Consider the following 12,380-nt stretch of genomic DNA (forward strand, 5'->3'; position numbering starts at 1 on the left):
CTGTTGCACCAGAAAGTATGCATCTGAATGCTCCAGGGACTTCCGCAGTCCTTCCGCTTCTTGTCGCAGCAAATCTGATCGATGTCTTTCAGCTTGTAGTTGAGACTCTGTAGGACCTTGAAGTATGTCTAGAGGGGGGGGGGGGTGATTAGACTACTTGACCAATTAAAAACTTAACCTTTTCCCAATTTTAGAGTTTGACAGATTTTAGCAATCTTTGGACAAGTCAAGCAATCATCACACAATTCAAGCAAGCATGCAAAGAGTATATGAGCAGCGGAAATTAAAGCATGCAACTTGCAAGAAAGTAAAGGGAAGGGTTTGGAGGATTCAAATGGAATTGGAGACACATATGTTTTTGGCATGGTTCTGATAGGTGGTGCTATCGTACATCCACGTTGATGGAGATTTCAACCCACGAAGGGTAACGGTTGCGCGAGTCCACGGAGGGCTCCACCCACGAAGGGTCCACGAAGAAGCAACCTTGTCTATCCCACCATGGCCGTCCCCCATGAAGGACTTGCCTCACTAGCGGTAGATCTTCATGAAGTAGGCGATCTCCTTGCCCTTACAAACTCCTTGGTTCAACTCCACAATCTTGTCGGAGGCTCCCAAGTAACACCTAGCCAATCTAGGAGACACCACTCTCCAAGAAGTAACAAATGGTGCGTTGATGATGAACTCCTTGCTCTTGTGCTTCAAATGATAGTCTCCCCAGCACTCAACTCTCTCTCATGGGATCTGGATCTGGTGGAAAGAAGATTTGAGTGGAAAGCAACTTGGGGAAGGCTAGAGATCAAGATTCATATGGTAGGAATGGAATATCTTGGCCTCAACACATGAGTAGGTGGTTCTCTCTCAGAAATGATAAGTTGGAAGTGTAGGTTTGTTCTGATGGCTCTCTCCACAAATGAAGAGGAGGTGGAGGGGTATATATAGCCTCCACACAAAATGTATCCGTTACACACAATTTACCAAACTCGGTGGGACTGATTCAACAGACTCGGTTGGACCGATTTAGTAAACCTAGTGACAGTTAGGATTTTCGGTGGGACCGATATGGTTAGGGTTAGGGCATAACTTAATCTCGGTAAGACCGATTACACAAACTCGGTGAGACCGATTTTGGTAATAAGCTTTCCAGAGAGTTGGTCAGGTAAACTCGGTGGGACCGATTCGCTCATTTCGGTGAGACCGAAATGTTATGAAAGGGAAACATGGAGTTTACTTTGCAATCTCGGTGGGACCGATCGCTCACTTCGGTTAGACCGAAACGTTACGAAGGGAAACAGAGAGATTACAATCCCATCTCGGTGAGACCGAGATCCCTATCGGTGAGACCGATTTGCCTAGGGTTTGTGGCAGTGGCTATGACATTTGAACTCGGTGGCGCCGGATAGAAAGAAACGGTGTGACCGATTTTGACTTTGGGTTTAGGTCATATGAGGATGTGAGAAAGTAGTTGAGGGTATTTGGAGCATATCACTAAGCACTTGAAGCAAGAGGCTCATTAAGCAACACCTCATCCCTCCTTGATAGTATTGGCTTTTCCTATAGACTCAATGTGATCTTGGATCACTAAAATGTAAAATGAAGAGTCTTGAGCTTTTGAGATTGAGCCAATCCTTTGCCCTTGATATTTTGAGGGATCCACTTTCATCATCCATGACATGCCATTCATTGAGCTTTCCTGAAATAATAGTCTTGGAATAGCATTAGCTCAATGAGCTATATGTTGTTATGAATTACCAAAACCACCTAGGGATAGTTGCACTTCAGACTCAAGAAACTGAACTGATTCAGACAGTGAGTTTGAATAGCTTGTGCAAGCGGTAGTGGCCAGTAACTCGAACACTAAACCAAGACAGGACTTTGGGGTTGTCTCGCTGTTTTTAAGATAGTCTTCCTTAGCTGTTTTATCAGCTTTGTTGGAGACCAACAAGGATGTATCACTATCCCGAACTTATCTGCCTTACTTGCTTTACCATTGCTTAATAAGGCACTCTTCCCCAATATTCTATTAGCATTCTAAAAGAAGAAACAAGCAGACACATAACAAGTTTAGCATGTACTAGTGTATGAAACTCATTTCGGTGAACCAGTTCATTAGTAAGGTGGACAGGATTAAAGTAAACCAAGTTTTCTATTGCCAAGTACTAGTACATAATAAAAGCATCAAAAAACATATATCTATGTCCTATGGTCACTGCATTGTCTTGCCAAATCAAAATAGAGACACGGTTCAAATCATATCAGTTCAAGACAAAGCAGCAGTGAAAGAATACAAAGCGTGGGAAACTACATGGCACAACAAGATTTCAGATGGGTACCACGGGTCTACATGTACAACAACACTATTGGCTCTGTTGTGATGCTAGTAATGTGCATGATATGAAAGTCAACTGTATACACAATTGAAATTGAAATCAAAAGAGCTATTGATAAGAGCAAACCTGTTAAAGAAACATGTGTGAACATACCTGCTATGCCATTGGAGTTTCGATTGGATCCTTCAATTTAAAAATAAGTTTCTATCAGTAAATACAGTGATACAAGAGCAAAGTAATCATAGTTAAAAAAGGCGCGCTCGGCTCTAGGCGTTGGCAAAACGCATTGCGCATAACTACGCTTAATCTGTGCATAACTGCGCATAAGCATGCGCTTTGGTCAGTAAAGCGCAAGGCGGTGGCAAAACGCACAATTAACGCCTAGCGCTTTTTTGAACTATGATAGCAATGGAATCTTAAATTAGAATAGTTGTTCTTTAGGTTTAGGCACTTGTACTACATGAACAGTGTCGGATTTAGGGTTCCGGCAGAACCTTGAGGTTCGAACACTGGGGTGCGCGCGGAGGTTTCGCCTTCTACCTACCTGTTCCTCGCCGAATCACTAGGATCTAAACTACGAGAAGAACAACACAAGAGATACAGGATTTATACTGGTTCAGGCCACCATTGTGGTGTAATACCCTACTCCAGTGTGTGGTGTGGTGGATTGCCTCTTGGGCCGATGATGAACAATACAAGGAAGAACAGCCTCGCGAGGGTCTGTTCTTATAGCGGTGTTGTCCCTTTCGAGGGGTTGATTCTAGATGCCTATCTTATCTTTAGCTTCCTATGCTGATCTCTCTCTTTTGCCGGCCGGATGGATCGATCCCTCTACCCTGTGGGTGGATAGTCCTATTTATAGGCGAAGGCCCTGGGCCTCTTCCCAAATATTGAGCGGGAAGGGCGCCAACAATTGGCCAATTTGAAGGGGGACATCTAGTACACTTATCCCGACTAAAGTTGGTCCTCGCCTGTCAAAGGCTCTGGTGGTGACGCAGACTTAGGCTCCACGGTGACCTCCATCTTGCCGTTGGACTGATCTTGGTCTTGTTGCACCGAAGTGGATGCCTTTGCTTGATGCTCTCGCCTACGCTTGCTCCCCTTGCACCAAAGAGGAAAGAAGGACACTGCGCGGGCTGGCGCCCGGCTGGCGCCCTTGGTCGTCATGGCTTGCGTCACGGGCACCTCGTGAGGTACCCCGCCTTGAACTATCCGCCCCCTCATGAGCCAGCCTGATGAGGCCGTGCCTGAGGAAGCTCCTTGTCGTCCGCCCCGCGAGGCTTGGCCCCTCGTGAGGGTCTTGAGCTTGTGCTGATAAGATGGGCCGTGCTGGGCCCCCTTTGAGCCACGCCGCAGGCCGCAGGCAGGCAAGTCTGGGGACCCCCGTTCCCAGAACACCGACAGTAGCCCCCGGGCCCAAGGCGCGCCCGGACTTGGCCGAGCAGAGAGGCGAAAGGGCAAGTGCGAAGCGTCGCGGGCCCTAACAGCCTTCGGCCTTGGGCGCCGTGTGGCGTTTGATTGGACGTGGGCGGCACTGTTCCCCCATGCCTCCTCATTTGGTGCTAGGCTAGGTGGACTTGCAGTTGTACACATCCACTCCCCTTTCCATTGCTCGTGCGCTTTCTGTCCTTCCTCCTTTCAAACTCCAGCTTCCGCTTCGAAGCCAATCTCGAACCTCCCCCCCTTTTCGTTGCCATGGCTCCGATGAAGAAGGGGAGAGGGAAGGGACCCATGCCTTCGCCTTGCTCGCCGCCGTCGGCGGCCCCCGCCGTGGATAGGTCGATCATAGTCAATCGGGAGGGCTTGGACAAGGTCAGTTCGGCCCTGGCCACCATCTTCAATGAATGCGGGAGCATGACGGCCTGGCCCGTGTCTTGGTTCTCCATCGATAGGATAATCACCGAGGTCCCTTATTTCATTGACGCCCTTTGGGCGGGGCTAATTCCCCCCTTTTCGGATTTCTTCAACGCCATACTCTCCCATTATCAGATCCACATGATGCATCTGGGTCCTGACTCCATTACTCTTCTGGCGGTCTTCGCCTTTGTTTGCGAGACTATGGTTGGCATCATCCCTTCGGTCGCCCTGCTGCGCCACTTCTTCGCTCTACACCTCGTCGACCCTGCCCAATGCTTGGGATGCGCGAGCTTCATTGCTGCACCTGAGACGGCGGCCTCAGGGATTGACTTCGGTCTTCCTCCGCTCGCGCCTGGGTTCCGCGAGCGGTGGTTGTATGTGGACATGGGGGTGCCCAGCCCCCTGCTGTCGAAGCCGACCTCGCCTACTGTCCCCAATTCGGGCTGGGGCCAGGATACGCTCACAAGCCCCCAGCTCTTCTTCGTCTGGCGTCGCTTCGAGTGCTTGAGATTGCTTGATGTGACGGCGCCCAAGGTGGTGAAGGGGTTCCTGCTATGCCGGGTCGCCCCCCTCCAGCGCCACTCTCGCCGAATGTGGGCCTTCAACGAGCGCGGGGATCGCATGAGGCTCCAGGAAGAGGACCTAACGCCTGAAGCGTTGAGGAAGGTACTCATGGTTCTGACTGGGGACCCCAACCCTGGCAGCATCCAGCAAGGGGGGCCTTGTTGTACCTCTGTTCGGGCAGGAGAGACTTCATGAATCAGATGCCCGTTTTCGATGAATGGGGACCGCGCCCCGTCGGCCTCCAGGGGCCTCGCGAGAATCCAGTGACAGTGGCCACCCTTTCAATTGGTCGAGGCGGTTCTTCCTCAAGTGGCGTAGCAGGGAGGCATGAACCTCCGGAGGCCGAGGGTGCCCCCGCCGAGGCTACAGCACTGGGCAGCGCTCAGGAGGGAGCGGCCCCTGAGGCCCATGCTGCCGGGGCTGAGGGTGGCGAGCAGCCGCCCGCCGCGCATGGGGCCGAGGCCTCCGAGGCCCCAGCTGCTTTCCTTGATGGGGCGACCGGCGACGCGCATCAGGCAGACACCCCTGACACGGGCCGCCCTGATGCTTCCTCTTCGTCGCAGGCTGACGCCCGCGCTGAACTCTTGGGCCGCTTCTGCATGGACTTTGAGGCCCTCCGGAAGAGAAGGGAGGCCCTGGGCGACGATTACCCTTGTCGCCTGTTGAAGCGCAGAAAGTACTTCGCCATCGATAAGTAAGACTTCTCCCTTCCCAGCTCCAGATTCTTCTGCTGCCCTTCCTGAACCTTGCTCCGCAGGGCCCTTCCTCCCGAGCTCACAGAGATGACTGAGGAGCCATCCTCCCTGCTTCCGCCTTCGCCATCGCCTATGGTCGCTCCGAGCAGTGGAGCCCTTGTGGTGAGGTCGATCGAAGAGACGAATCACCCCGAGGCGCAATGCGGCCCCGCGTGCCTCGTGGCCTTCCTTCGCGAGCCTTCTCGGGGCCTAGCCAGCCTGCCGTGGGCTTCTCGTCTGGTCGTGGACAGTGACTGGCTGGGGTACTCCCAGCGCTCTTCACTTGGGGATGGACTAGCCCCAGGCCGGGCTCCTGGCGAGGTGCGCTCGGTCGCTTCAAGGGTGCCAGCCCCCAGTCCCCTGCCCGGAGGGGGAGCGCTGATCAGTGCCCCCCGGCGCTTGCTTGGGGCGGATGACGGCGTGGAAGACGTACTTGAGCGTGCTCGGGAGCGTCGCGCTCTTCGCCAAGGGTTCCTTCGAAGGGCAGCTGACGCGGTGAGCCTGCTTGGTGAAGAGCTTGCTGATGAAGATGCGCGCCTTGAGGCCGAGGGCCTGCGTTTGGTTGCGGAAAGGCGCGAGCTGGAGGCGGCAGTCGCCCTCGCGCGCCGCCAACGCAATCTTGACGACGAGGAGGCCAAGGCGTCGCTGGCGGCCTCTCGGGTGGCCCATTTCCAGGCCGTCGAGGAGGCCCGGGAAGCTGACTAGTGGCGAGAGGCGACGGAAGAGCGGGCACAGGAACTCTTGGCCCGGTGCCACTCACTGGAGGAGGAGGTGGAGCTGCACGAAGCGGCCCTCGCGTCGATGAAAGTGACTTCCGGCGACCCAGCGGAGCTCCAGAGGCGTGAGGAAGCGCTGACGTTGGAGGCTGCCGAACGCGCATGTGAGTACAAATGTCTGGAGACAAGGGAGTGCTTGGTGACATGAGAGGGGAATGATGTCGCTGTGCGGGAAACCCGTGTCTTGGAGGAGGTCGGACGTCGGGTGGCAACGGCGCGCTTGAACCTCGAGCGCGAATTCGAGGAGAGGCTGGCGTTGATCTAGACCGAGGCTGAAGGTAGGACCACCGCCTTGAGGACCAAGCTGGAGGAAGCGACGCGGCGGGGTGATGCCTTGCGGGCCGCACTTGAAGTGGCGCAGGGGGAGTCGACTACTTCTCGCGCTGAGGAGCTTCTTCTTCGCCAACGGCTGGACGAGGCTGAGGCCGTTGCACGCCAGAATGCGGACGAGATACACCAGCGATGGCTCCTAGAACATGAGCACGCCCCCATGCTCGCCACGCTTCGGGAGAGAGTCAACGCGGCCTTGGGCAACATCTGCGAGGCGGCCGTTGGCGCGCCGCATGCAACCAACTATGCCGGCAACCTTCAGTTCTTCACCGATATCATGACGCAACTGGAGGCGCGGTCGGTCAGGGCCAACCGGTTGGTGGAGGAAAGGAGCTGTGCCCTGCTCGGGCGCGCCTTCTCCCGTGTCTTCAGCCATCTCCAGAACATGGACCCTCACTTCGACTTTGACGCCACCATCGCCCCAGTTCCCCAGGCCGTCCGGGGTGACCTGGCGGACTGGGTGGAAGACAATGTGGACGCTCTCGTCAGGGCCTTCGCCTCAGACGATGATGACGTGATCGTGGCCGCCGATGAGGGCGGCGTGGTGAACGGTCCTGACGCCGCCGGCGACAACGCAGAAGGCGATGGCGAGGCCAGCGACGCCAGCGACAGTTCGGGTGGTGCTCCTGAGGATGCATTGGGGGATTTATCCGACTGACCGCGCATTGCTCCTGTTTTCTTACCCTGCGTGAATAGAACTCAGGATTTTCAACCTGCCGATTGTAAGAGCATTTTGGGAGGGGGTGCCCCTCATGTAAAGCTTATGTTCATCGTACTAGTGGACACTGTACGGCCCACGTGCCCGCGCCAAGTGGTTGGCCAGGTGGAGAACCGGACGGCTAGTTTACCTTTGTCCCGTGCGGGTCCTGAGATAATACGTGGGAGGCTGTGGTGTCTCGAATGCCTCTTGATTGAATCCGTAGGATCTGCAGTGAAAAAGCCTCCTGAGAGGATATGGCGGCGGCAGTCTGGGCTGCACGCAAGCTAGGCCAGACCCGGCTTGCGAGGGGTCACGAGGGGAGGCAGCTGAGGCGAGTTCGTAACCGAAACGCGAGAGATTGCTCGAACAAGACTAAGCACCCCTTCCCCGAACACACGCAAATCTCAAATCCGAATCCAATTTAAATCCAACGGGGGAAAGCAACAACCAAGGGAAAAGCAACGAAGGCAGAAAAAGGCCGCGTCCGGCACCTAGTCTAGTCTTGGATGTCTTCTCACCAGCGCGGAGCTAAGTGCTGCCACTGGGCGTGGGAGGGAGCCCCAGGGCCTGAGGCTGGCACCCCTGAGACTCCGGGGCATGTACAACCCCACTCATTATTACGTGAGAGTGTCACGGGGCGGCGAGCTTCACAGGCACTGGGCCTTCTTCACAGGTACCGGCCTTGCTTCATATCGCCAGACGAGGGCCCCGCCTTGCGCCACACTCTAGTGCCATCGACGACGATCGGAAACCAGGACGCCGCCGATGGGGTAGAGCGGTCGCCAGCGGTTCCCCCGACGACCACGGGTCCTCCGCCAGGGGTAGGCCCTGAGGCGCCTCCCCAGCGGAGGGCCTACCTCCTGGGAACGCCTTGCTCCGAACGCCGCGGTGGTGATGTCGGATCTCGGCCCCTCCCCTGCAGCCCCCGATGCCATCCTCCTGAGGGGTAGGAGGCTGCGGGAGCGGGGCAGCTGCTCACTGCGGCGACCTGCATCTCTTGCGACCCATGATTAGCGTATGCCTGCTCCTGAGGAATTAGCGGTACCCGATAATCGTCGCTTCCAGTGTGGCCGGTGGGGCCGCCCCGGGACTCCTGGAAGAGCTTAGCTTCTGGTGCCTCGTCCGTCCAGCTTGGGCTGAGGAGCGAGCCTTGTTCGCCCTCGCGCGGGTGCCCTTGGTCCAACATGCGGGGCACGTACTCTTCGGGGGCTGCCACCCCGAAGGCCACGTCATAGTGCTCCACGCGCCATGCAGCTCTGCTTGATGTGCCAACGTGGGGGTGGTAACGGCATCCCACTGGGGCCGTGGGTTGTGACGAGTCCTTCTTCGCCAGTGGGGAGCGGAGCCAGCGCAGCCGCTGGCCCGGTGCCGACGGCTTCATCGGTGCCGGGGTAGCCTTGGAGCCCGTGGGCGCGCGTGGGGCCCCCGCGTGGGCTGTTCTGGGCCTGAGATGGGAGTTGAGTGCAGAAGGGGTGAGCCCCCGAGGCAGTGAAGCCCAGGAGCTCTGCCACCCGCTCTAGCAGCACGTCGCGCCCGCCTTCCATCAGCCTGCACTGTAGTAGCTCTCGAGGCACCGTGAGCGCGACCCTTGAGTTCGCCTGCTCCCGGCGAGTGTACCGCGCCGTGGCCGCGGCGTGGTTGGAGGCTCTCGCTGCCGACCGCGTCTGTCGTGGTGTGAGAGCTGTCAGGGTCTGTCCGTGTCGCCCACGGCCCGCAGAGCCCTGCGGACCGCGAGCTGCCTGGGGCGTTGGGTTGCCCTGGGCGAGCGGCTCTGCGCCGGCGGGCCAAGCTGTCCAGGGGGCAGGGTTGCCCGCTTGGTCGCCGGACATGGTGATGACGATGCGGCGGGACACAAAGTGGTGGAAGGTGGATCCCGGCGCATCCCTACCTGGCGCGCCAAATGTCGGATTTAGGGTTCCGGCAGACCCTTGAGGTTTGAACACTGGGGTGCGCGCGGAGGTTTCGCCTTTTACCTACCTGTTCCTCGCCGAATCGCTAGGATCTAAACTACGAGAAGAACAACACAAGAGACACAGGATTTATACTGGTTCAGGCCACCATTGTGGTGTAATACCCTACTCCAGTGTGTGGTGTGGTGGATTGCCTCTTGGGCCGAGGATGAACAATACAAGAAAGAACAGCCTCGTGAGGGTCTGTTCTTGTAGCGGTGTTGTCCCTTTCGAGGGGTTGATTCTAGATGCCTATCTTATCTTCAGCTTCCTATGCTGATCTCTCTCTTTTGCCGGCCGGATGGATCGATCCCTCTACCCTGTGGGTGGCTAGTCCTATTTATAGGCGAAGGCCCTGGGCCTCTTCCCAAATATTGAGTGGGAAGGGCGCCAACAATTGGCCAATTTGAAGGGGAACATCTAGTACACTTATCCTGACTAAAGTTGGTCCTCGCCTGTCAAAGGCTCTGGTGGTGACGCCGACTTGGGCTCCACGGTGACCTCCATCCTGCCGTTGGACTGGTCTTGGTCTTGTTGCACCGAAATGGATGCCTTTGCTTGATGCTCTCGCCTGCGCTTGCTCTCCTTGCACCAAAGAGGAAAGAAGGATACTGCACGGGCTGGCGCCCTTGGTCGTCATGGCTTGCGTCACGGGAACCTCGCGAGGTACCCCGCCTTGAACTCTCCACCCCCTCGTGAGCGAGCCTGACGAGGCCGTGCCTAAGGAAGCTCCTTGTCATCCGCCCCGCGAGGCTTGGCCCCTCGCGAGGTTCTTGAGCTTGTGCTAATAAGATGGGCCATGCTGGGCCCCCTTTGAGCCACGCCATAGGCCGCAGGCAGGCAAGTCTGGGGACCCATGTTCCCAGAACACCGACAAACAGTGTACAGTAAGACGCAAGAATATAATACTTAAAAATAGAAAATGAGCTCATAGACCTTACCACATTCTTGGTTCAGGACCAGTACAAAACAAGGCGTTCCCAGTCATCATCTAGTAAATGTGTCTCAGGAGAACGTAAGGGAATTTGATGAGTTTATTTGCCGGTGAAGTACGTTTTCTTTAGGTAATTCTGATACTGCCACCAAGCATTCTTGAAGATAGCAGAGGGATTAGCACAGGTTACCTCATCCCGAGTTTCCAAATTGGTCCCTCTCTATAGAGAAAAATGGGAAAATTTGCTGTATTATAACCATCATGGAGGTAGGATGTGTGGGACGAAGCAAAGTAATTGCCATGAATAACATTACTTACACATAACTCCTTGACAAACACCTGCAACTGGCATTTTCCTTCATCTTCAGTATAATATATCCAAGATGGGAAGATATGCACATACGATTTAACAACATCAAATGCGATTGATGCTAAACTACGACTCGCTGATTGTGCTTCCTCCACAGGAATAGGCGTACTAACTGGTGGAGTTGGGGTTCGCCGTGATAGTACTGGCCCTTTGGGCACCGGAGCTGCCTGACTAACTGCTCTTGTTTGGGAGCTCTGTGGTGGAGATGGTGCTGTGTCAACAGGAACTGGGTTACTATTGGCTGGGGTCGGGGTTAGATTGGGTGAAGTTGGTTCTCTGTCCATCGTAGTAGGGGTACAATCTGCGAGAGTTTGGGTTATGTGTGGTAGGGCTGGTTCTTGTGCATGTACAACCGGGGTGCTATCTCCACCAAGAGGTAGCACTGTTTTATTTGAAGATCGTGTTTTTATTCCGCTAGATACTGGCATCACCCGCTCCAGTTCAAATGGCTGATAAACAGGAAACATAGTTGAATGTACAGACATTGTATGAGAGACAGATGCAATAGATAGTGTGGAAAAAATAGGGCATGAAATAGTTGACGTGTATATTTTTTAACTAAAACGGATAGCATGACATAATTTCACATATATGATGTCTATCTAAACTGGATATCATAGCATAACATAATTCAAAGATATGATGAATAACTAAACAGGATCGCATGACATAATTCACCTACATGTTATCTAAGTAATTAGGATTGCATCATTTAATTCACATATGTGATTTATATGCTAAACAGAGGGCATTCGATATGATGTCTAAACTAAGAACATGGTGTTGAATATTGTGTATATGATGTCTAAACTATGCAATGCAAGACACCGTATGCATGATATGAGCACTATAACCGTGCCAAGTTAGAGCATACACCTCAGTGGGGGAATAGGACTGGTCATCTGTCTCTGAATCCATCTCTGAGGAGCTATCGGGACCCAACAAGAGATCTGCTTCGACAGGTAGCACTGTCTGCTCTGAAGGCCTTGTTTTCACTCCAGATTTCTCCATCTCCCACCCAAATGGCTGATTCACAGGAAGAGTAGTTTAATGTACAAACATTGTTGACAAATGGAAATGTAATGAAGAAAAGGATGGGCAAGATATCATCCAAATATATGATGCCTGGTTAAACAGGATGGCATTTCACATTTCACATATATTATGGCTGGCTAAAAGACATGAGACTGCATAATTCCCATATATGATATAGAAACTAAACAGGTGGCATTACAGAACATGTCTAAACTAAGCAGATGACATATATGATGTCAAAAGTAGGCACTGCAAGGCAACATATGCATGATATGACTAACATCATCATGCCAAGGTAGAGCAAACACCTTGGGGGGTAAATAGGAGTGGTCAGCGGCATCTGAATCCGCCTCAGAATAGATATCTTCCTCTGGATTACAATCTGGAGAGGGGTGGGGAGGGTTTGCCATTGAACCCACCATGGAGCGATGTTTGCATGACATTGTATTGCCATGCAAAACTCTTCTCTTTTTCTCTACATGTTTAGCATGACTGTGTACAATATCTGACATGCATATGAAAAAATATGGTGAGATTATGTAAGGAGAGCATGCAGAAATTTAGAGTGATGGTAACAACCAGTAGATGGATCCAAAAATAATGATAGCAGGCTGATGATTGCTTTAAATTAATAAAAATCAGATGATGATTGCTTTACTATTTGTTTCCCACCCAAGATGAACAACATAGGCATACCCTAGGTGAACCAGATATTAGACAGACATACTATTCATTGCTGCCTCGATATGTGCCCCACAACTAATTTAGAACTCAAGTTTGAACATTAATTTGGACCTGACTTGG

The sequence above is a fragment of the Triticum aestivum genome, chromosome 7B (genome assembly GCF_018294505.1).
Source record: "Triticum aestivum cultivar Chinese Spring chromosome 7B, IWGSC CS RefSeq v2.1, whole genome shotgun sequence".
In the NCBI taxonomy this organism is placed as follows: domain Eukaryota; kingdom Viridiplantae; phylum Streptophyta; class Magnoliopsida; order Poales; family Poaceae; genus Triticum; species Triticum aestivum.